This window comes from Sarcophilus harrisii, chromosome 3 (genome assembly GCF_902635505.1).
Source record: "Sarcophilus harrisii chromosome 3, mSarHar1.11, whole genome shotgun sequence".
Taxonomy (NCBI): Eukaryota; Metazoa; Chordata; class Mammalia; order Dasyuromorphia; family Dasyuridae; genus Sarcophilus; species Sarcophilus harrisii.
In genome coordinates this window covers 366,005,987-366,031,153 of record NC_045428.1, presented here as the reverse complement: position 1 = coordinate 366,031,153, position 25,167 = coordinate 366,005,987, and the positions used below count along the sequence as shown (strand labels likewise).

Below are 25,167 nucleotides of genomic sequence, written 5' to 3'. Positions count from 1 at the left end.
CATTTCTGTTGCCTTTCCTCAATCTCTGGCTCATTCCAAGTCTTCTGTGAAACATGGAAGTGGTTTATTTTGTATAGTCCTTTGTGATCATGCTTGAAATGAAAAATGAAATTATGCTAAAGTCAACTAATATCCCTTTCAAGAAACCAAAGCAAATACATTGTTGGGGCTTTTCTTCTTAATCAATGCTTACTTCCTCAGCCTTTTTCAGGCTTTTGTTAATAAAACAAAAGCTTGCTTTGGGGTTTCCATTTGGCTGAGCATTTTTTTTTCAAGACTGGATATAGTTAATTAAGTTCTGTTGGCCATTGGTCATCTTATAATATGTGAAACTAGGTAGAAATAAAAAAGGAGGAAACCACAAATAGGATTTCATTAATTGCTCCAGTAGAGCTAAATGAAATTCAACTTGAATTTGCTCTGCAGTTCTTTATTTGGGGGTGGATAAAACATTTAAGTCATAATAATATCAAAATGGGAGAGGGGGAGAATTGAGTGCATTAAATATCCTTGCTAAAAATCCAAATCTTGGCCCACTATTCTAAAAAGGGTAATGGAAAACTGGAAAGGCCACAAATCTAGGAGCTTCATAACCTTCAGAATGAATGAATTCAGAAAATGAATTCAGAAAAACTATGTCTCTTTGTTCCAGTCCTGAAAACATAAGGAAGTGTAGAAAAAAAGGTTGCAAATCTTGTAGGTAACTGAGATAGAACAATCATGACTACAAACTTAAAGCAGTTACAGACTATCCAATATTTTTTTACTCCAATAAATATTTTTCACATTTCTTCTCCATGCAGAGTTCTCTTTTCTTATGGAGCACATAATCTAATGGGTGGATAAGAAATATACACATATGTCTATGATATTAGATAAGATGGTGAAAGTGTTATAATAGAGGGAAAAATACAGCAAAAGTTTCTAAAATGAAAAGAGATTTGTTATAGTCAAGGGAAGGTTTTTGTTTCCAACTCCTATTGGTGGTCTCTTCTTCAGTTCCTTCATTTGTAAACTGAAGGATTTAGATTAAATGATCTCTAAGATCTTATGTTCCTGACTTCAAACTTTCATATCAACTATTCCCTTTAATTGGAATATCCTCTCCTATTTATTCCATCATATTTTATTCTGCCTCTCTTACAAAATAAAACATGTTGTCATCTTCATGAAGCTTTCCCTAACAAGTTAGTCTTTCTACTGAACCCAGAAATTTCATAATGTCAGTTTATGTAAATTGTAATTAATTAAACCTGTGCCTTTTCTTTTGTTTAAAAATTTAAATATTTATTGATTTTTTAATCATCTTCATTCCTGAATGTCTCTGCCTCTTCCCTACTCAGCAGGGCATTCCTTATAACAATAAGAACAAACCCAGAAAGAAAGGAAAAGAAAAAACAACTTAATAAAAAGAAAAAAAAATTAAAGGAGGAACAGGAGGAAGGTAGTTCAGCAAAACTAATCAACACATCAACTGAATGGGGACAGTATATACAGACTCTTCTGTAGTTCCCTACCTCTCTAAAGAAGTGAGTTTATGCTTATGTTAAGTTTCTGGTAGTCTCTTTCTGTTAATGACATCATTTTCCCATTCTCCTAGACTTGAAGTTATGTTCATGTTTTTGGTGTCTATTACTTTATTTCCATTGATGATAGAGACCACCATTCTCTCTGTCCTTTCTCTTCTTCTTTATCACCCTATTCAGTAAATTGCCAGTCCTATAATTTCTACCTCTTCAATTTCTATCACATTTTTCTATTGCTACCACATTCCCTTTAGTTCATATCCTCACATAGCCTCCTAATTGTTTTCGGTGCTTTAACTCTCTCCATTCTCTAGTTTGCCTTCCATAATCATCTTCCCAGTGCGCCACTGAGTACATCAAACTTTGAGTCACAATACTTCCATGGTTCTCTGAGGTCTATTAAATAGTTTCTTATTCTAACATAATTCCATTATTCTAGTACTATCTCCATCTGACCTTTCCAGATTTATCTCATATTACTTTGTTCCTGACCAAAGAGAAAGATGTGTTTCACCCAAAACGGGCTTACTCAGAAGCCACCATTCTTATTTCCCCACCTCTTTTCTGTGTGTATTTGCATGTACTGTTTGTCCCCTACCTATGGAACAAACTCCATTATCAGTACCTATTGAATTTTTTTTCTTCCTCCAAAGCTCACTTAGGTTCTACTTCTTCCATTAAGCCTTTGTAGATGTCAGTCAGTAGGCACTCTTCTAAGGGCTGGAGATATATACTTTATAACGTATGGTCTCTGCCCTCAGGCATGCCCTTGTATTCTACTGATGGCAAACAGCATACAAAAAGAAGGGAAAAAGTAGGGCTTGAGCAGAAGTCATGGGCAGGATGGAAAAGTTAGCAAAGACCCAAAGTAATGTAGCCAGATGAGAAATGAGCAATTCTAACTGAACTCCTCTCCTAAATGGAAGTTTTGGAGTTCTTGGCCCAGTCTTCCACTCAGAGGGACAACCAGAGTCTCCAGCTTAAAAGACCTCTACCCTTTCCAAATGTTTCATAGCACTTTTCTCCCTGATCCTTTATACTTACAATAACCTGTCTTGTATCCTGGTGATCTATGTAGTCAAATCATCAAAAAAACTTTAGAGATCCTCAATCTCTGTCTTTTCTTTTTTCCGATGAGGAAACTAAGACCCAGAGAGATTCATTGACTTGTCTAAAATGTCACATGGGTAATAAATAGCACTCCTGGGATCTGAACGTAGGATCTTTGGATTTAAATTCAAGGATATTCCCACAGTATCACAAAACTGAATTAAGTTGTCATTTGTGGTTTTCCTAAATACCCCTTTACTAAAATGAACTTTGAGAATAAGCAACTGTTTTATTTCTTGCACAACTTCCTTAGATATCTAACTACATTGTTTAGTACACCATGAATACTCACCAGGTGGGTTGACTTTGAACATTTTATAATATGTCCATAAGCACAAGTTAAAACCAGATAAATTCCATTCCTTGTGTGTACAATTCCATAAGACTTGATATAAATAAAATTGAGGCTTGAAGCACTGTATATTTATCTAAGTGAAGCAGGTGATCCAGCATTTCATACATTGAAATCTCAGTGACTTGAAATTGGATTGGGTGAAATTTAGCAGAAAATCTTTCAAGGGAAATAATAAATGATGCTATTTTTAGCTGGAAAGGGTTTTTATAGTAGTTGGGCTACTGAAGAAAATTTCTCATTTATTTAATGTCTTGAGTAATGATCCAGAAGAATGATAAGACTGCTATTGCTCAAAATTCTAGATAAACACAATTCATTCAGCTGGTCCAAGCTGAGCCTCTATAATATACCTGGCAGCTACTTTAGGACTTACTGTAGTGGTTTACTCAGCATGGAAAAGATGCAGATGCTTTCCTCAAATACTGTATAGTATAAAGATTGCCATAGTGCCTAGGGAGAATACATACATAGAAATGCACAAGCATATGAGCACAAAATGAGTGAAGCATTAGCACAGTGGGCCACTAGGTAGCACATAGGGAAGAGAGCTAGACCTGGAGTCAAGAAGTCCATAATTCAATTCTAGCCTCAGACACTGACTTTGTGCCACAGTTTCCCCATCTGTAAAAGGAGGATAGGATTATTGTAAGGATAAAATGATATAGTTGTAAACAGCTTTGTAAACCTCAGCACTGGTTTGGATCAACTGTTAGTTAGAAAATAATTATCAGTGAGGAAAGACTGCTGTTATGGGCAGTGAAGATAGATATTAATGTAGAGGTAAAAGGCTTTCCAAATGATCTAGCTTATGCTGAGCTAAAGGATGAATAAAGAATGGTGAGAAGATGAACCTGGCCAAAGAGAAATTTTTAGCAATGGAGTCAAGAGTGGTGGGATACATAAAGCTGAATATAAGTTGATGCCTTGACTCTGATGTTGAAATGGAAGTTATTGCAGGGATATATGACTGGATAAGCACTGAAAAATTATATTTTAAGGTGATCTTTAACATGAAACCAGAATGGCAAATGTTGTAATTCCTGTTGAGAACATATAAATTATAATAAAAGATAATGAATGACTAGCAGTCAATAGAAAAGAATAAAATAATATTTAATAGATCTATGGGAAGTAATCAGAAATACAGGTTTTTATGAGGTAATTTTAAATAATTTATTGAAACTTTTAGGGGCTTGAATATTCTTTACTCATTTTTAATTATATATTAGCTATCATAAATAACAATGTGATAATTTATTAATTTTTTATTATAAAATGTTGATTTAAAAATTATAAATCCCTGCATCTTTTCATATGTGGATTTTCAAATGGAAATTGAGAGGTTAATTCCTGAGCAACATGATTCCTAAAATTTTAATAGCAATATAAAATGATCAGACTAAGTCTTTATTGTTCATAACATTAGATCAACCTCAAGAGACACAAAATTGTATTCTTAATCTCTTCATTCATTTTGATATAATTATATGAGACCATCATTAAAATGGAATTTCAGATATTCTTTGAGTAGTTTTCCACTTTATTCTTTCTGTAATTCGAATATTTATTTCCTATCATAGAAATATATCTATACTATGATACTAGGTCCTAGGGAATTAATTTTAGTAGTGATGAAGGAAGGGAACCCTAAATTGATAAATCTTTCTTAGTCATATGACTAGCACATTTATTTTTGCTAAAACTAAATATTTTGTTCCACTTGCATGGCCATGGAGAAAAAATGATGGTATTGCTGGCAAGTTATATGCACCTTAAAATGAAAAATCAGTCTTTTAGGCCATCTCTTAAGGTCTGAATTCATTAATTTCATTAAAAAACTAGCACCATAGATAATCAGAGGACCCCCTCCTTTGACATCCCCTTCTCTATTGGCTTTGTAAAGGAAGGGACAAGAAGAAGAAAGAATACTAAGGAACAACTTTTGTTCAACACTAGCATCAAAATAGCTGGAAAAAAAAAAAACAGGGCACACCTCTTTCTGTAGTACTGATGTTCTCTGTATATTAGAGCCTTTATCTGGTCTGTCACAGATTTTTCCATCATTCCTAACCATCATTTTGTTTTCTTAGAATGTCACTGACAAGAGAATAATTCAGTAATATAGAAAAATAATGTTTTTCTATAAAAAGGTTTTCAACACTTCTGATCAAAAATATATTCATACATCCAAAGCTAACCTTCATCCATGTTAGCAAATGTAATATAATTTGGGAGATACCAAGAAAGCCTTCCTACCTCAAAATGGAATTCCCACAGTTTACCATCAGGATCAGAAATTCTGTCAGCTTCATCCCTTTGGGTTAATGTCTTATACTCTATAAAAATGAAAATTTTCATGCTCCTGAGAGGAGCACACAGTATTTCTTATTGGTTATTAGTACTTTAACAAGAATTAGAGCAGAATATTTAGGTGGTGATCAATGGAGGAAGAAAAAAAGGCAGTATTAATATAGGTATATACTAGATTACTAGGACAAAAGGAATAAATGGGTGAAGATATGGAGAAACAGGTTACAAACTTAGCAAGAAGACCCAAATATATTAATGATAGAGGACTTCAGTTTTATTTTGGGTGTCTACCAGATTTGCTAGAAATTTCTTCTTGTCAAAGAAAAGGAGCCTTAAATTCTTGACTCATATTCCTGACAACCTGATTATTCAAATGGTTCAATAAGTGATAAGATAAACTATTATTCTGGATCTCATTCTGACAAAGAAGGAAACATAAGTAGATAAATAAATAGCAATGATAGAAATCTTGGGGAGCTGCAACAAGTTCATAATGAAGAGATTAAGAATCTGGGCCAGAAAACTGAATGGATGTCCATCAGTTGGAGAATGGCTGAATAAATTGTGGTATATGAAAATTATGGAATATTACTGTTCTGTAAGAAATGACCAACAGGATGATTTCAGAAAGGCCTGGAGAGACTTACACGAACTGATGCTAAGTGAAATGAGCAGGACCAGGAGATCATTATATACTTCAACAACAATACTAGATGATGACCAGTCCTGATGGATCAGGCCATCCTCAGCAACGAGATCAACCAAATCATTTCTAATGGAGCAGTAATGAACTGAACTAGCTATACCCAGAAAAAGAACTCTGGGAGATGACTAAAAACCACTACATTGAATTCCCAGTCCCTATATTTATGCACACCTGCATCTTTGATTTCCTTCACAAGCTAATTGTACAATAATTCAGAGTCTGATTCTTTTTGTACAGCAAAATAATGTTGTGGTCATGTATACTTATTGTGTATCTAAGTTATATTTTAATATATTTAACATCTACTGGTCATCCTGCCATTTAGGGGAGGGGGTGGGGGGGTGGGGTAAGAGGTGAAAAATTGGAACAAGAGGTTTGGCAATTGTTAATGCTGTAAAGTTACCCATGTATATATATCCTGTAAATTAAAGGCTATTAAATAAAAAAAAAAAAAAAAAAAAAAGGGTAAAAAAAAAAAAAAAAAAAAAAAAGAATCTGGGCCAGAAAAGGAGAGAAATGACAATTATAGTTTGATGAGAACACTAAATTTGTAAGTTTGTTAACTTTAGAAGGTTCAAAAAGAAAGGACAGATTAAGATTCTGTAAATTAAGATTGTATGGAATAAATCAGCCCAAAACATATGTGAAAGATTCAAGAATGAATTTTTAAAGAAACAAATGCAAAAAAATTCTATGAGGAAGAAAAGGGTAGAACTCCCTGTTTAAGGAGAAGAGGGTGAAAACCAATTTTGATTTTTTTTTAATATCTAAAAGATAACAAAGGTAGGTAAAGGAGTATAAATACCAAAGAGTGTCACAACATAAGAATGGTGTCATAAGTGCTAAATCACAAAATAACCTGCATCTGGCAAAGAAAACTGAGCACACACTTCTAAAAAGTTATGTTGGGAATAAAACTAGGATCAAGCAATAGATAGGGGCACTGCTCAGAACAGATTTGAGAATCATAAAAGACACTGGAGAGAAGCTGAACTCTTTAAACTTTTGTACCACTAAAGAAAATTATCTTTGGGATTAGGAAAGGTAGAACTAAAATAGTTAACAGAATTGAAATGAAAAATTAATGAACAAATGATAATAAAGTATCTTACTAAGCCCCCATTAAATTCATTACTGGGTCCAGCTGAAACACAATCCTGAGTATATTCTAGGAAGTAGTGACTATCACTATTGAGCTATTGCTGCAGATCTTAGAAAAATCATAGAGAATGAGGAAGTGCCACAAGGCTGGTGATATGCAAATACTGTCCCTATTTTTTTCCACTTTTTTTCTGTCCTTATTTAGAAAAAAAAAGAAAGAAAGAAAGAAACAGCAAAATTTTCTAGGAAATTTGACTTTCTTTCTTGGTAAATTTCTAAAATGTACTATTAAAGGAACGGTTTGTGAGCATTTAGAAAGTAAAGTAGTAATCACTAAAAGCCATTATGACTTTATCAAGAACAAGTCATACCATACTAATTTGTTTTCCTCTTTTAAAAATACATTTACTTATACCTAACATTGTAGACCTGACCAAGGCCTTTGATGTCCTGAAGACTTATGAAAAATTATGTCAAAATTTGCTGCCTGGAAAAGTTCAGTATTGTATATTAGTTTCATGATAGCATGCTTGCCTGGGTTCCAGATAATGGATGATGCTCTCTTACGTTCTCAGTCACGAATGAAGTAAATTAAGGTTGTGTGCTTGCTCCCATGCTTTCTCAGCCATGTTGTCAAATGCTTTCAATGAGGATGACCTCAAGGTTTACTACTACACTGATGGTGAATTCTTCAACTTGAAAAGGCTACAAGCCACGACTAAAATAGAAGGAGTATTGGATTTTTTTTTCTGAAGCAATTGAGGTTAAGTGACTTGCCCTGGGTCATATAGCTAGGAAGTGTTAAGTGTTTGAGGTCACATTTGAATTCAAGTCCTTCTGACTTCAGAGCTGGAGCTCTATCCACTGCACCACTTAGCAGCCCCAGTAAACAATTTTTTTGTTTGCAGATGATTGTACACTCAGTGCAGTCTGTGAAACTGAGATGCAACAAGGTATGGATCAATTGGTTCTGTGCTGCTTGTGCTAATTTTGGCCTAACAATTAACACTAAGAAAACACGGCCTCCATCAGCCAGAATCTTGCCATGCATACATGGAACCATCAATTATAGCAAATGGAGAAAATTTGAATTCTGTGGATATGTTCACTTACTTTGACAGTATATTTTCCAGGGATGTTCATGTTGATAATGAGGTTGACATATACAAGATTAATGTTTGGGAATCTCTGAAGGAAAGTGTGGGAGAGAAGAGGTATTAGACTGACTTGACTACCAAACTAAAGGACTGCAGAACTATTGTGCTGATCTCTTTGTTGTATCCCTGTAAAACCTGGACAATATATTACAGCCACAAAATCACTACCATTTGAATTGTCTTAGGAAGATTCTAAAGATCACCTGGTAAGATAAGATACCAGACATTCAGGTTCTATCTTGAACTAAACTGCCAAACATTTAGACTCTACTGCAGAGAGCACAACTCTGTTGGACTGGCCACATTGATTGAATGTCAAATTTCTATTTGCCAAAAAGGCTATTTTATGGAGAACTCACACAGGGCAAGTGCTCACAAGGTAGTGAGAAAAAGAGATATAAGGATACTCTCAAGGTCTCTCTTGAGAACTTTGGAATTGATTGTGTGACATGAGAGAAACTGATATAGGACTGCCCGGCATGGTGTGTCCTCATCAGAGAAGGCGCTGTGCTCTGTGAGCAAAGCAAAATCGAAGTGACTCAAAAGAAACACAAGATCCACAAATACAAAGAATCTATGCCAATGTTTACATAGATTAGTTGTGTCTAACATGTGATAGAACATTCTAAGCTTGTACTGGTTTGATCACCCATAGTCAGACGCTATAATTTAGCTCTAAAACAGTGATGTCATTTTGATCCAACTATAACTTATAATTCAAAAGAATTTTGAAGATACAATAAACATAGTGAAACATTTGAAAAGGGTTTCATGATGTCTTCTATGTACAAGATAGAGAGATGTGGGATTGAAGATGGTATAATTAAGGCTTTTAAGAATTAATTGAATGACCTTGTCCAAAGAGTAGTGCATTCCTGGTTTGGTGTAAGCTCAGAAGATTTCTAGTGAAATGTCGCAAGTGCTATTCTTGGCCCTGATCTGTTTAACATTTTTTATCATTGATTTGATTGCAGTCTTAGACTGAATGTTCATCTCATTACAGAAATCACAAAACTGAAAGATATAAGGATGATAAAAACAGGATCTAAAATGGTATCAGCAGGCTGGAATGATGGACTGAATATAGTATGATAAAATTTAAATTGAGATACATGTAAAGGCACATTTAGGCTTAGAAATTCAACTGTATAAATATAGAATGAGAAGATATAGCTAGAAGATCTGTTGCACTTAGTAGACTGCAGCCAATTTCTGATTGGTAAGATGCCATGCTACAAATTGAAGCTGCAATTATTGTTCACTTTTTTTCAAATGAGGGAACTGAGGCAAACAGGATGAAATGACTTGTCCTATTAGCACATCTTAGCCTGGATTTTAACTCTGGAAGGTAAATCTTCTTGACTCCAGGACTGACACTCTATCTAATCCCTCTGGGAGCCCCTGGTTCCCATTAAGGGCCTACCTCAAATATCAATGACTTGAAGAGGTATTTCATTAAAACTCATTATTTGTGAGCACCACTGTCCCAATAACTATGAATATATAGATGTATATTTGTCTACCCATCTATCTTTCTGAATGGGTGTGTGTCTTGTATCTACTTATCTCTAAGTCAATTTCATTCCTATCAGTAGGAATAAGAGCAAAGACCATCTCACTTTTGTATTTTTATGCACAGCATCCAGTACAGTGCCTGGTAGATAGTAGGCATTTAATGATGCTTGTAGTTTCACTTGTATTTTTTTAAAGAACCTTTTATGAAAGAGGCACTATATTTAGTGCTAGGTGCAGCTAGGTAGCACATCAGATAAAGTGCTAGGCTTGGAGTCAGGAAGACTCACCTTCCTGAATTCAAATCGGACCTCACACGCTTACTAGCTTTGTGATCCTCAGCAAGTCATTTAATCCTGTTTACCTCAGTTTCCTCATCTGTAAAATGAGCTGAAGAGGTATCTTTGCCAAGAAAACCCCAATGGAAATGGCAAACCACTCCAGTGTCTTTGCCAAGAAAACCCTAAATGGGGTCACACAAAGTTGGACATGACTGAAATTACTTAATAAAGGCAAATTCGGTGCTAGGATTACAAATATGAAAGTGAGAATTTATGTTCTTCAAAGAATTTTCATTCTATTGACAGAAAACATGTACACATGTCATAAATTTAGTATTGGAGGACACCTGAGAATCATCTAGCTCAACCTCCTTATTTAATTAACATATGGGGAAATTGAGGCCTAAGGGGGTTATATGACTTGTCCAAGCTTTACCTATAGTAAATAGCAGAACAGAAATTTGAACCTTTGTTTTCAGGCTCTGAATCCAGGATTTTTTTCCTCCCTCTATGCAGCCTACAAAAATATATAGTTCATAAATATAAAACATAGACAAAGTTATGGAATGGTTGTAATCTGCATTGAGGAGGAAGTACCCACATCTACAAAATGATACCTCCTTAAGGAATGAAGTGCTTTATCGTGGTGATGTGGGTGATAAGTCAGCCATGTGATTAGGAGCCTTTTATAGGCTGACCTTTGGAACTATGACAAACTACAAGCTGCAGTGTGTATCTCCGCCTTTGCTATCTCTGAGAGAGTGTGTGGAACTCAGGCATTCTCAGGGGCCAGAGTGCTTCTGCCTCCATTAAACCTGGGTGCCAGGTACCCAAGGCAAGGACCTTGTGAACTTATTACCCACAGAGCACACAGCAGCATCTCAGGAGGTGGCAGGTACATTTGAGCCTCAGGTGGTTTGGCTGCTGGCAAACAGCTGGTGCCTCCGCCCCTCCTGGGCCCTGCCACCTACCTCATTCTCTGGCCCCACCTGCTCCACTTACTCTCTGATTACACACCGTTGGGTTGTGAGTGATTCAGGGACTGAAACAGAGACAAGGAGCCAGCTCCCCACGAAGGACCCTATTAGCCAAGCTCACATCCTGTGAACTCTGCTTTGAAAACAAGGAGACTTACAAAACGTAAGTTGGGACTTCTATTTCAATTCTAAAAGGGGTGGACTATTTTAGGTTTGTTCCCCCCTCCCCTGCCACCTTCCTCCCAGAACAGGAAAATAATGAAAGATCAAGGGAAAGGAGGAAGAAATTTGTCATCATGAGAAGGGTCGGTGTAGATAATAAGGCCCAATTGTAACTAATGCCAAAACTTTCCTCTGTTTACATTGAGAAGCAGAGTGGTGAAGAAAAATGAGGATTGGACTTGAAATGATAAGATCTGAGGTAGAATTCTGTGGGTTTAACATTTCTGGACCTGTTTTTTCATTATAAAACAGAGATGAAATAATGCATACCACTACTCTCAGAATTATTGTAAGGAAAATATTCAATGTGAACTATTATTATTACTTTCCTTTATTACATGTCAGTGTTTCTACAATTTGAAAGAATTCAGTGTTTCTTACACTTAAGACAATTGTGGTTTTGGGGGGAAGCACTGACTTTCATTCTCACTCTTAAGAAATTCACCCAATGTTTCATGTAATAAGGAAGAGTTCTCTCCCATATCTCCCATATTATAAATTTAGAAGCACTTTGCAAAGGAAATGTGACCCAAAGATGTAGCAGGCCATACTGTAGTTCGTTTCTTTAGGTTTTTACTCTGTGATGAATGAATAACTTTCTATCAACAATGCAAAAAAGGGCTTATCTTTGCCAGGCTTAGAGTTTATCATTTATATCAGTGCAAAATTCTATTTAATCTTTTCAAAAATCAATAAATACTTTTGTATTTATATAAAATAAAATGGACATTGTAAGGAAGTAAGATTAAAAAAAAGTGTCCCAATTGTATTCTAAGATGCCTAACTTTATATTTTATTAAGTTAGTAGTATTAATAAAAACTGCCCATTTGTTCTGCAGTGATTCCCACAGGGAGGTGGTGGCAGAAAAGGGGAAGAGGTAGTGAGTCCTGGGAGGTTTAAGGAAGAGACTTTTGATTGTTTCTCATGTGAGATAAACTTATGTGTGGAATTTTGTTGAAATTCCCACTGAGGAAATTCTACATGCAAATTCCACAAGAGTAGTAACATATGATAAGCACCTAATTATGGTCTTTTTGTTTACTATATAGATTGCAAACCATAGATTTGTAGGTAGGAGAACTTTCTGATTCATCTATTTTCAGTCTGTACAATGTATTTCATTGTACACATGAGGAAACTGAGACCCAGAAATGTTAAATGATTTACTTAAGTCACACAGGTTATATTGAAAGCTACTAATTTGTTTATAAGGCAACTGTGGTGCAATGGAGAGAGCACCCAACTTGGATTCAGGAAGACTGAATTCAAATCTGGATTTAGATACTTACTGGCTATAGGACCCTGGGCAATTCATTTAACCCTGGAGAAAAAAAAGGCAAAACACTCTACTGTCTTTGCAAAGAAAACCTCAAATGCACTTGCTAAGAGTTGGACATGACTGAAATGACTGAACAACAACAATTAATCTATTTATCTAAGAAGTGCAGAGTTCCTTCTTATGCATTTTTAATTTTTACATAGTTTAGGGCACTTTTCCTGATACAAAACCTCTTTGAGATGGACATACTTCAAAGTCGTTCTTGTAGCCTGAAGAAACAGGCATAATAGAATTACTAGTACAGGTGGATACTTGCAGCTTGGTCTGGGACACTCACATCTCTGTGGGATTACATATTTTCTTTAAAGAAAAATACTTCCTGTCTACAAAGCAATAAAAAGCCTAGTCAGGTATTAGCTTATATTAGATTATGTTTTCTTTTAAGGTATTTCTTTATATTCTTATGATGTCAGAAACCTCAAAATGAAATAATTTTATATTAAATGGAAAAAATCATGACAAAGATCAATGCAAATAAAGCTTTCCATTTTCTTTTTTCACTCTCTCTCCCTTTTCTTGGCTTCCAGCCATTAAATTCTGTTTTATTTATCTTCAGTGTCCTTTGCTCTCTTCCTCCATTTGCATCCTGAACCACGGTTGGTTTGGTACTTTATGAAAAGGTAATATGAACTTCAATTCATAATCGGTTGCCAAGACTCAAATGAGAAGCTCAAAGTTGGGTAGGCAATAAAATTAGTTCTGTGCTGCTGATGCTACTACTACCGCTACTGCACTGTTCTGCCCAGATATTCCTATGCAGCAGCCTCTACAGTGAAGGTCATCAGAGGCTGGTGACTGAAAAGTTCTACTCAAAAGGTCACTGTCATGATATTGCATTTCTTGCCCCAGATTTCTTCAGGTAATATCCTAAAGGAATGGATGTTTTTATCTATCCATGGGTGCTGGACTTTTCAAACAAGAATTGACAATTAAACACCCATTTAAATAAAATATCATTTTTCCCTTTTTCTTCCCATAGATACTTTGAACCCAAAACATAAAGAGGAAGGATTTTAAACCACGGATTTTCCTAACATTTGTCCTTAGAAGTTATATACTGAATTTGCTAGAACTACAAGCTTATAACATCCTGGTACTTTTAAATTAACATGCAGCCTCAAGCTGTTTTTTGGATAAAGGAAAACTCACAGTTAATAACATCACATAATCATATTCTAATTATGCTAGTTTACTCCATTTCAGAACAGTTGTTGGAGAGTAGTCTTATAAATAATAATCAGTGGATAGCACGCCATTATTAAGTCAAGAAGACCTTTGAATTCAAATGTGATCTCAGACACGTACTAGCTATGTGACCCTGGGTAAGTCACTTAACTGCTTCAGTTTCCTCATCTCTAAAATGAACTGGAGAAAGAAATGAAAACTACTCTAATATCTTCTTTGCCAAGAAAAATCTAAATGGGGTGAAGAGTTGAACATGACTAAAATGACTGAATAATCAAATTTATTTAGAGTAATCCAAAAGTGTCATGGTATTACATTTTAAATTAAGATATTAGTTAAAGAACATTAAATTAAGCTACTAAACTTGTAAATCTAAATGCTTTAAGTATATGAATGGTCTCATTTTAGCCTAATAATAATTTGAAATTGATATTGTTATATTATTTATCCCTACTTCATAGCTGAAGAAACAAGGCTCAGAAAAGTCAGATAATTTGCCCATTGGTGCACAGCTAATTAACATTAGCAATATTTGAAAGTAGGAGTTCCTGACTAGAAATTTCACTGTGCTATACCACCAGTCTTAAAAAATATATAACGATTGGGACAGGATCATTGGTTTCTCAGTGAAAAGAAATTCTCTGATGAGGATAATGGGGCTGGCAATTTTCCATGGGCAAGTGACATGTTCTTTGTAATTTACAGGCTTAGAGAGTTATCTAGAACTCTGAAATGGTAAATGAATTGCTGAGGATCACAGAGGTCATAGGTAGGGCTGGAGGAGTGACCTAATATAGGAAAACCAGAAAGTAAAACTAAGCACTCTCTTTTTAGAGAAATGAAAGTAAAACAGATTGTGCTTAAAAAAAATTGTTATTGACATTGAGTCATCAGTTTTTTTTTCAATTGTGAAATTAGGAAGGAAACGATTTCTCAAATCCCTTCCATCGTAGGCCATTCGTAGAAATTGTATTTGTGCTGATGGGACTGAAAGAATTATAGAGCAGAAGTATGCTTGATGATTTGGAATATCTTCTGATTAACGTGTGTGTGTGTGTGTGTGTGTGTGTGTGTGTGTGTGTGTGTGACTATTCTGGCTCACTAGTCTTTTTATTTTCCAGTCATGTCTGGCTCTTAATGACTCCATTTATAGTTTTCTTGGGAAAGATACTGGAGTGATTTGTTTTTTTCCTTCTCCATCTCATTTGACAGATAAGGAAACTGAGGCAAATAGGATTAAGTGACTTGCTCAGCTTTAAAGAGCTATTAAGTATCTGAACTCAGATGTAAATCGAGGAAGATGAGCCTTCCTGATTATGGGCCTGGCACTCTCTTTACTAACTGCTTACCTTAACATAATACATATCCTCCATTATTCTGCTCTTCAGCATGTAGACATGATCACATTCAATTTTTTAACCACTGGGTTGGAAATACTCCCGGGATCACTTTGCTAATTTTAAATCTGAAACTTACTACTTCCTCTTCTTCTCTGAAGCTAGTAAGCATAAAGAAAATCTGTTTGGAGAATGCTGTGAGAAATGGGTTTGTTTTGTTTTTTTTCTTGTTTTTGTTTCTTTGTATTAACCAGTGTCCTTAATGAGCTGATTCTTCTTTTAAAAAATACTCAAAACTTGCCATAAATCTAAAAAAGAAAAGCCTGGTTAAAAAAAAAAAAAAAGACTAAGTGACCCTGAGGGTTTTTCCATATCTGAAATTCTCTGATCCTGTGAATCTGACTCATCCTAGTATTATAAAGACAATATTTCATTTCCAATCTGGGCTTTGGGCTTTTCCTCCTGAGGCAGCCTCATGGTCCTCACTGCTAGAAGCTTACCATCTTGGTTAACTCCACTTGGCTAGTTGGGTACCCAACTGGCTTAATGAGCTGCAGCTCAATCCCTGAGCTCAAGTTATCCACCAACTTCAGACTCTCTCATAGAAAGGATTATAGGTGTGAACAACCATTCTCTCCTGGTGAAAAGTTTGTAATGGTCTCTTTGGACTTTAATTTCTTCATCTATAAAATGAATAGGTTGGATCAAATAATCACTAAAGGTGGCTAGGTAATGCAGTGGAAAGAGCTCTGGAGTCAGGACAACCTAATTTTAAATCTATTTGTGTGTCTCTTAGTTTCTTCAACTGTAAAATACAGATAGTAGGAATACCTCCTTGTTATGAAGTTCAAATGAGATAATATTTGAAAGATGCTTAGTATGGTTTCCTGGCATATCATAGACACAGATAAATGCTTATTACCTTCTCCCCCTACTTCTTCCCATTAACTTTAAAAAGAATCAGCTTGGAAAGCTCTCAGCTCTCCCCAGTATTTAAGTTAATTGTCAAATTCAGCAAAAAAAAAAAAAGCCTCCAAAGCTTAAACAAAAGAGATTCCAACATTTTTTTTTCATAGCCTTTTATCTCATAATTCTTTCACAAAAATATTATATATTACTTTACATCAAAACTTGTTCAAAAGTGATATATGGCTGGTGGATCTGCTTAAAAAGAAAAGTTGGCCAGTTGACCAAGAATTTTAAAGTGCTCAATATCAGTATTTCATACTTATTAGGTTTTTTTTCCCTTTGCAAGTCACACAGCACAATTCAGAAAAAAAGTACTTTAAAAAATTGAACTGAAAATAAATATTTTCTTTTATACCAAAAGAATACAAAGTCATAAAAATAATTTCTGAGGACCAAGTCAAGCAGTTGAACCAGCACCAAGTTAAAAAGAAGGAATCTGTGAATGACTATTATATCTTCCTCCCTGTCTTTCACTATCATCACATGATTTTGAGGGTTCTCTTAAGGGAAAGAAAATAATCTTTTTTCCTCTCCCCACAAATGTCCCTACCTGGCTAAGTTGTTAATAATTTTCACTAGTTCTTATACCACATTTAAAAAAAAAACCTGTACATACCACCAAGTAAGACCTTTGCTGACTGATCTGAGTCTGAATGATATCTAGTTGGTCAATGACAGGAAGGTTTTCATTCAATCTCCATTTATATCCTTCCACTGTTTTAATACAAGAAGGTTTCAGACAGCAGTTTGGGGATGAACTATAAACTAAGAGGGTAGTTTCAGAAACACTGAATAGGTATTAGACACTACCAACCGAATACATCTTTAGTAAAAGAGGAAGGGAAAGGGAGATAGTGCTTGAATAGAAGAAGAGAGATGCCAAAAGTTACAGCTGAAATCTAGAAATCTCTAAATATGCCTTCAAAAGTCCCACTCAAAATAGTCCTCTATGGAAACAATGAAAGCAAATGAAAACTCATATTTTTGAATTGTGTTGCCTTATTATCTTTCCCTGGATTTATTAATTGAATGTCTGAAAATTCCATCATTTCTCCCTTACATAGTTATATAAATTTATATTTTAAGTTAAATTTTTTTTCTTTTTGAAATAAGCCAACAAAACTTTTGATTGCCGTTAGCTAAGATACTTTCATAAAGTTCTATTTTGATGCTTTATCATGGCATGAAAAAACCTTAGGTTCTTAAAGGTCATGAGAAAGGAGTATAAGCTCAGAAAGATGTCAGGAAATTGAAAAGACCCCAGGTAGGGGCTTGATCATAGGCTGTATGTCTTTCACCCAAGGATCTGCCTAGCAGAGTTTGGAAGAGGCTCATCACCAGTTTAGCTGCAGGATAATCATATTACCTCATGAAGATCTTTTATTAAGCCCTAATGAGTCTATGATCTGCATTAGTGTGGAAGGACTTCCTAGGTACCTAGGCAAAATCATACATCCTTGAAGTTTAAGGGTTAACTTATATTAAATAAAATCTTTGAATAGAAAACACTTCAGTTTGGATTTTTACTTTGAGCTGATCTTGCATATATTCCCCTTTCTGTAGCTTTGCACACATTGTTAGCTTACTCTCTGCCTGGTATAGCCTCTGTAACAAAAAGAATACCAGTTTAGAAAGACTAAGCTCTTAATAAGGTAAGTTAGTTAAACTCACCAAATATTTATTAAATACCTATTATGTGCCAGGTAACATTACCAAGCATTGCACACAAAACCTCATGGTAATAATAGCTCCCATTTATGCAGCACTTTGGTGATTATAAAGAACAATTGAGCTAGGCAGCGAAAGTAGTTTTTTCCCCATCTTGCAGATAAGAAAACAGAAACTCAGGGAAGGTAATTAGTTTGTCCAGGGTCACACAATTGAGTGTTGGGGTCATGATTGAAACTTAGGTCTTCTGATTCTAAGACTTATACCACCCTACCTCAATAACAGTCATTTGTATCTACATTGTGTCTCTCTCACTGGATTGTAAGCTTCTCAAGGACAAGATACTAGGCTTTATTTATTTTTGTATCTTCTTTCTAAAATACTACCTTGAACATAATTGTTATTCAATAAACATTTGTTGATTTGAATTGAGTAAGAATTAGGACATCATTCACTTTTATAAATTGAGCTTGTGGGTATATGAAATATATCCACATTTATGGATTATTCATTTAATAACTTGACAAATACAGAAAAGGGGAATAGGGAGAACCATTTTGATGATTTACCAAAACAATAAGGTTGATTTTATTTAAGTTTTGCTATATTTTTATAAAAATAGATTTTTATGATTACAGAATACATATTTCTAAAATGAAATGAAATCTCAAGACATATGAATTAAGAACCAAGAGGTTTTTTGCTGATTTTTAAGATTTTTTTCCCCCAAGAATATATGTGAAAATCAGATGTGAATTACATTATGATGTCATTACTGAAAAATAAATTATAGTTTAAAAATATTTTAAATCATCTTGACTCATTAAAATTACATTGAGAACATGATTTGATTTTTATTTTAGACATCTCAATTTTGTTTAAATTAATAGATAAGGACTTTTTGTAGTTGTAGTTGAATACATTCAATTTATCCTTTGTTGGTTAATTGAGAAGGTTTCAAACATTCCAATAATAGTCATTTTCACCAGAAATCAGACATCTTTCATGGTTGTTATGAGGTCAGATCTGAATGTTCAACAGTAACAGTGAAGCAAGCACCTCTTTTAGGCAGCCATGGCCAGCCACCTCCACATTGTGAAGCCCTGGAAGGGCTCTCTGCACTCCCTCCCCATGCCTCATTCCTATTCACTTGCCACCATTCCTGAAATTCACAACATTCATATCTCGTTTAGGAGTTGGCATCCTTTCAGAAATGGTATGCCCAGCTGTTTACCTGTTTCTAGTAATTTAGGGAGAGAAGTAATGAGATTACCTGAGGGAGTAGCCCTAGGCCCTGATGTAACAGAGAAATGTTAATGGAGGAAAAATAATCTGAAATGTGGATCAGTACCCAAAGGGAACTTTGGAATCCTTTTGAGTGGCTAGCAGGGAACATAATGCTTCTGCTAATTCACATTTTTGCCAAGACAAGTCCCTTGTATTGACCCAATAAAGTCACTTAAATACTTGATTTCTTATATTTCATTTGATTTGAATTAGTAACAAATAATAACTAACGTATATAGGGCATTGTTGGAAGATATTTGTGTGTTTCTATGTGTACACACATACCATCTCATTTAATTTTTAAAACAACTCTGTGAAGTAGATGCTATTATTATTAGCATTTTACAACTGAGGAAACTGAGGCTGAGAGAAATTAAAGCGTTGCCAGACTAGAGCTAAAGAGTATCTGAGGAAGGATTTGGATTTCAGATCTTTCTAACTCCAAGTCCAGTGCCCCAGATGCCACCTCGCTGGCTTACTGGCCAATACCATCCCCACAATAGAAATCTGCCTAATAACAGAGAAATGCAATTAGGAAAAACAAACCAAGATATGCATCAAAGATGATCTTGTCCAGCTCTATCATTTTCACAAATGAATAAACTGAGATCTACACGACTTAACTAATTTATCTAAGATCACTCAGGAACTTGTATTGAGGTCCTCTGCAGAGGCAGTTCCCTCTCATGTTTGCTGATGTCTGTCTGACAGCATATGCCAATCGGCAAGGGTATGCTGGAACTAGCTCAAATGGCTCAGAGCCAATAAATTTTTCGTGTAAGCATTTATACCTCAAAAAATGGCAAATACTACAAATCAAGATTTGATTTATTGTTTTGTTTATTGCTTAGACTTAAGAAAGTGACAGAAAAATATTAATAATAATACAAATTAAACTTTTTTTGAGGCAATTAGCATGTATATACATACATACTTACACTTAATTAGCATTAAATTACTTTCCCAGAGTTATAGAGCTAGTAAATGGCTGACGCTGTACCTGAAACTACCCGAGGCTCTCTTAATTCTAGAGCTGGTGCTCTTATCCACTGTGCTACCTGGTTGCCCCCTCCCCCTCCTCACCCCATTAAGCTTAAAATTATGTTGTATCTAATTTTTTTGTAGATCCAGGTTGTTAGGTATTTGCCATCACACTCTTGCCTATAGTACTATATATATTTACTGAGAGGAGAGGTGTGGTTTTGTTTTGTTTTGTTTTTTATCATTTCTTTGGAGATTTTTGCAAAACATTGCAGTAATCTGAATCCTGAGATCTTTTAATGTTATGTTTTATCTTTTGTGGTTATTTTCTACTGTGGTGACTGAAAGTTAGGTGGCATAGGAAATAGAACTCCAGACTTGGAGTCAAACAGGTCTATTCCCCCCTCCTCCGCCCGCCCCCCAAGGCAATTGGGGTTAAATGACTTTCCCAGGGTCACACAGTTAGGAATTGTTAAATGTCTGAGGCCACATTTGAATTTAGGTCCTCCTGACTTCAGGGCTGGTGCTCTATCCACTAGGCCACCAAGCTGCCCCTCAAATAGACCTTAATTCAAATTCTGCCTGTGTGATCCTGGGAAACTATTTAACTTCTGTCAGCTTCAATTTCTTCTGTAAAACAGGAATAATAACACCTACCTCCTAAGGTTGTTTTAAGGATTAAATGAGATTACATATCATGCACTTTGCAAATTTTAAGGCACTATATAAAGGCTAGGTATTATTATTTTATTCCCTTAGTTCTATTTAGCTATGATCAATTCATACACATCTTTCCAAGTTTCTATGAATTCTTCATATTCATATTTTCTGATGATAGTAATATTTCTTTACATTCACATACCATAATTTGATTCCCCAAATATTGGGTATTCACTTTATTTCCAGTTGTTTGCAAACAGAAAGATTCTGCTACAAGTAATTTCATATAAATGGTAGATTTTCTTTTGTCTTTGACTCTTTTGGGGTAAATTTTTCATGGTATCTGAATATTATCACTCTAGTTGCCTTTCTCACTTGTTTCTGATTCTTTGCAGAAGTGTGGAACCAATTTGAAGCTCAACCAATATTGTATAATTGTCTATTGTTTGATAATCCCTGCAACATTAATTACTCAACCTTAATTACTCGGGGATTTTATTGTCTACTAGTCTCCTGAGTGAGGAGTGAAACCACAGAGATGTGATTTTCATTATGAATTATCAGTGATTTGGGACACATTTTTTCCCTTTGGTCATTTTCATTTATTCTTCAGAAAACTGTTAGTATTCTTTGACCACTTTTCTATAATCCTCTCCTTTCCACACCTCTTTCTCCACCTGTCAGAGAAGAGAAAATGGAGTTTCCTGTTGAGACTCAATCATTTGCAAAATGTTTACTAAATGAGGTAGGCATATTTATAGAGTAGGAGGTAAAAGTGCTGAGTTTGTAGTGTAAAAATTTGCCCATTGTTTAAAAAAAAAAAGGTAAGCATAAAATTAAAAAGGAAAGGGGCATTTCTTCCTTCCTCCTCCCTTGCCTGGACATATACATAGATGCTGAATACATACTGTAATACTGAATTTTCTACCCCTTTTGTTTCTCTTCAAAAGAAAAAGACTAGATATCTGAGTTTGAGACTATTTATGGAAATAGGTTTGTCAGGACAGCAGAGATGCATTGTGAGAAATTAAATACAGCACTTAAAGCCATGTATGATGAGATAACATTATATGTCAGATGCATTCTTCTCCAAGCATTTGAGGAGGGGAAACCCTAAACAATTGAATGACGGAATTGCAAAACTGGAAGGAGACTTAGAGATCATGTAGCCCATCACATTCTCATATTATAACTAAAGAAACAACTTTGGAGAGTTAAGTGACTTTTTCAAGGTCATTCAGCAGGTTAATAGCATAACCAAGACTGAAAATCAAGTCTTATGATTTCAAGTGCACAAGGGTCTTTCTATTATAGCATGCTATATACATGGGGAAATTAGTGCCTTTCCCAACTTACTGACCGGTTCACTTTCCCAAATATTTGAGTTTTTCATATATAGTCTTCACCTTAGGAACAATGCAGCAGGTGTCATCTGTACCCTCTATGTTAAGGTGATTTTATGAACAACAGGTAGAACCCCTTTTGTCCTCTTTCCCTCCAAGACTTCTAATCCCCAGCCACAGGAGTGGTTTTCAGCATTTGGATCCATACATAGACAGAACAGTTCTTTCTGACCTCTAATCCCTGTGTCTCTTGAAAATCTTTCCATGATTTTCCCGTGGGTTGGGACATCCCATTTCAAGGAACACACTGGCCCTATTAAATCTTGCCCATCAAAAGTGCCACCTAAAATTTTTTTTGAAATGTCCTTATAACAGCTAGTGTAGTAACAGCTAAATTAGACTGCTGCAGATTCAGTTAGTCCAACTCCCTTTGACCTGTCTATGCAATCCTATGAAGGACAAGGCCCTGGAGTTCACAAGGTCTTTTTAACAAGGTGACCAAGCTTTTCAGATGTTTTTGGTTATATGTGATAGCACACAGGGGGGAGCAGCCTTTATACCTTTCTTTATGCTATGTATAGAGAAATTCAGATTATTTTTTCATGATCCTAAAATTTCAAGATAAAAAGTAAAAAAGAAAAAAAAATCACCTACATGTTGTGAAATGTCTAGATCTTTGGCAATATGTAGGCAAAATATCCATAAGATTGATTCTGTTTTTTTTTATTTTATTCTCTAGAAACATCTACTAAGATATTCTTTATATTTTTTCTCCTCCCACTCCTATTTCTCTCTCCCTACTTTTTTTCATATTATACACCATTAATGACTATAAAAGATATCAGAAAGTAAGTAGAATCCATTTTGAATATCAAGTGTAGAAGTAGATGAGGATAAATGCCAACTGCTATTTAATAGCTAAGTTGGTTGTTTTTTCCCACCTGCCAAGGTAGAAGATATGGAATTTCCTTTTAGGAAGGAGTTATTTGCAGAACGTCTACTAAATAGAAGAGGATTATTTATGGAGTGTGTAAAAAGAGCTGACTGTATGGGTAGGGAATATACAGAGTTTCTATCTCCAGGGAGGCAGGATGTATGTAGACCACTTTGAAGACTCTAAAAATAAATTATTTCTGCCTCTGAGAGTTACCTTGCTTTGATACTTGGAGGGAATCTATCCTCATTGAAGTGGATATTCCCTGTGGTGGTACAGATTACAACTTATCTATGCCTTCTCATCAAGTGCCACATTTGTCCACGTTCTCCCCTCAGTCCTCCACAGGGGGTCCACCAAACATGCTAGGGCCCTTCTTCAAGATTTCTTAAAAGTATGTAGGTACCAATGGATCAAATGGGCAGCCCAGCTGTTATCCTTGCTTCTTACTACGTGACCTATACCCACTTCCTTTTCTGATGATATATTTCTGACTTTTTTCAAAATCAAATCTTTTAATCTTTTATGTCATTTATTGTGTAAAAATTTTAATTAGCAATATTCTTCATCCTATTTATAGCCATTAAATGTCTTTCCTTTGCCATTTAAGTAAGCTTCAACTTTAGTTCTTCAGGATTCCTTGACTCACAGCCATATTGGGCATTACTAAAAGACTATTGATGTTTTTTTTTTAATGGCCTATTGATGTTTTTAAAATGGTCTATTGATGTTTTTTAAAATGGGTTTTGTTTCAGGGAGAATATTGTGATCATTAAAAGCACTGTATAATTTTCCAAATTCAATCTAGCCCAGTCTTACTCCTGTTCAATTTTAGGCCCATTTCAGATGAATTATCTGCCCAAAATATATCTACTGGTGAACCATCTGTCTATTCAGCCATGTATCGGTCTGGACAATAGGGATTCTTCACTTACTTGGTTCTTTCATATTGTATAGTTGGGCTAAAATCTTTGAAATAATTATGGGTTTCATTTCAGCAATTCTAAAATGTTCTAGGCTTACTAAAATAGCATATAGTTATCTGCCAACAAAGTTATCTATGGAAGCTCACACATCTATAAGAAATTTATTTCCTTTAGACCCTGTGCTGGACATCCTCCATGATAGTGGCAAAAAATCTTTGACAAGAGTTTTATGACACACTGGATATTAATAATCAGAGGATTGCTCACCAGTTATCTCTGTTATATCTTTCAAGAATTCATCTATGATTTTGACATATACTTGAATTTTTTCTGGAAAAAGGCTTTAAAGTGGTCATTTGTTCTACCAAATAAAAACCTTTTTAATATAAAAAATTAAAACCATGATTTTGTATCACTATAGAATATTGTTTGCAAAAGCCTGCCCTGTTAGCTTCTCTTATCTCTTATGAATGTTCTTTATGTATGTGCAGGAAGTCTAATAAAATTTTATAGAGATGGGAAAGAAGATTGAGCACAGTTAATGGTATTTTTTCAGTTGACATATTTTTGGCAATATTAACATATGAGTTTTCCCCCAAGCTTTTCATAGCCTATTCTTTGCCAATACTCTGTGTATTGCCAATAAATAGTTGACCCTCAGTGCTCTCAAAACTGCATCAACTGCATGAGGGATGACTTCTGCAAATAATTGATCTCGTCTAACAGCTTTTCTCATCCTGATTTTCTTCAGTGCCATTCCTTCTTCATGCAGAATATTGAAGATATGATGGTAGTCTAAGTTGCAGTAGTTCTTCTGTCATTGGTAAAGATCTTTGCTCAAAAAATCTTTGCTCAAGGAATTTGAAAATTTTCCTCCTTTCATTATTCTCTCTTCTATCAATCTTAAAGTGCTCTTGTGATCATTTTGCTTAGCCTAGTAGCTTACCAAGCTTCATATAAAGCTATTTCCATTTTTTCTCTCTATTTTGTGAAGCAATATTGCTCATGACTTTCCACTATGTTCTTTTATAAAATTTTATAAATGAGTCTATATTCTAAAACAGTAATTTCCTTAACTCCCTATCTTTTTGTGTGTCAAGAAGGGAGAGCTTGTTGGCCAAGGAGCTTTCTAAGCCCTTTTGGTCCCTTTATTGTGGCAATTAATTCATATCAATTAAACTTCCTTCAGAAAATGTCATTGTTTAGTTGTTTTTCAGTCGTTTGGGGGTCTTCATGACTCCTTTTTGGAGTTTTCTTGACAAAAATCCTGGAGTGGTTTG

General features: G+C 35.0%; 1 protein-coding gene across 3 annotated transcripts in view; it reads left to right on the top strand.

The window, feature by feature from the left end:
* The window catches only part of SPATS2L (spermatogenesis associated serine rich 2 like), a 226,332-nt gene that overhangs the window by 97,821 nt on the left and 103,344 nt on the right, over positions 1 to 25,167 (top strand). The window contains exon 1 of one of the 3 annotated variants that reach the window (XM_031960228.1): positions 10,991 to 11,198. The exons of the other annotated variants lie outside the window; for them this stretch is intronic. The gene's annotated coding sequence lies outside the window, so the exon portion shown is untranslated. Of the gene's footprint in view, positions 1 to 10,990; positions 11,199 to 25,167 lie in introns of those variants that run through there. 3 annotated transcript variants of the gene reach the window in all.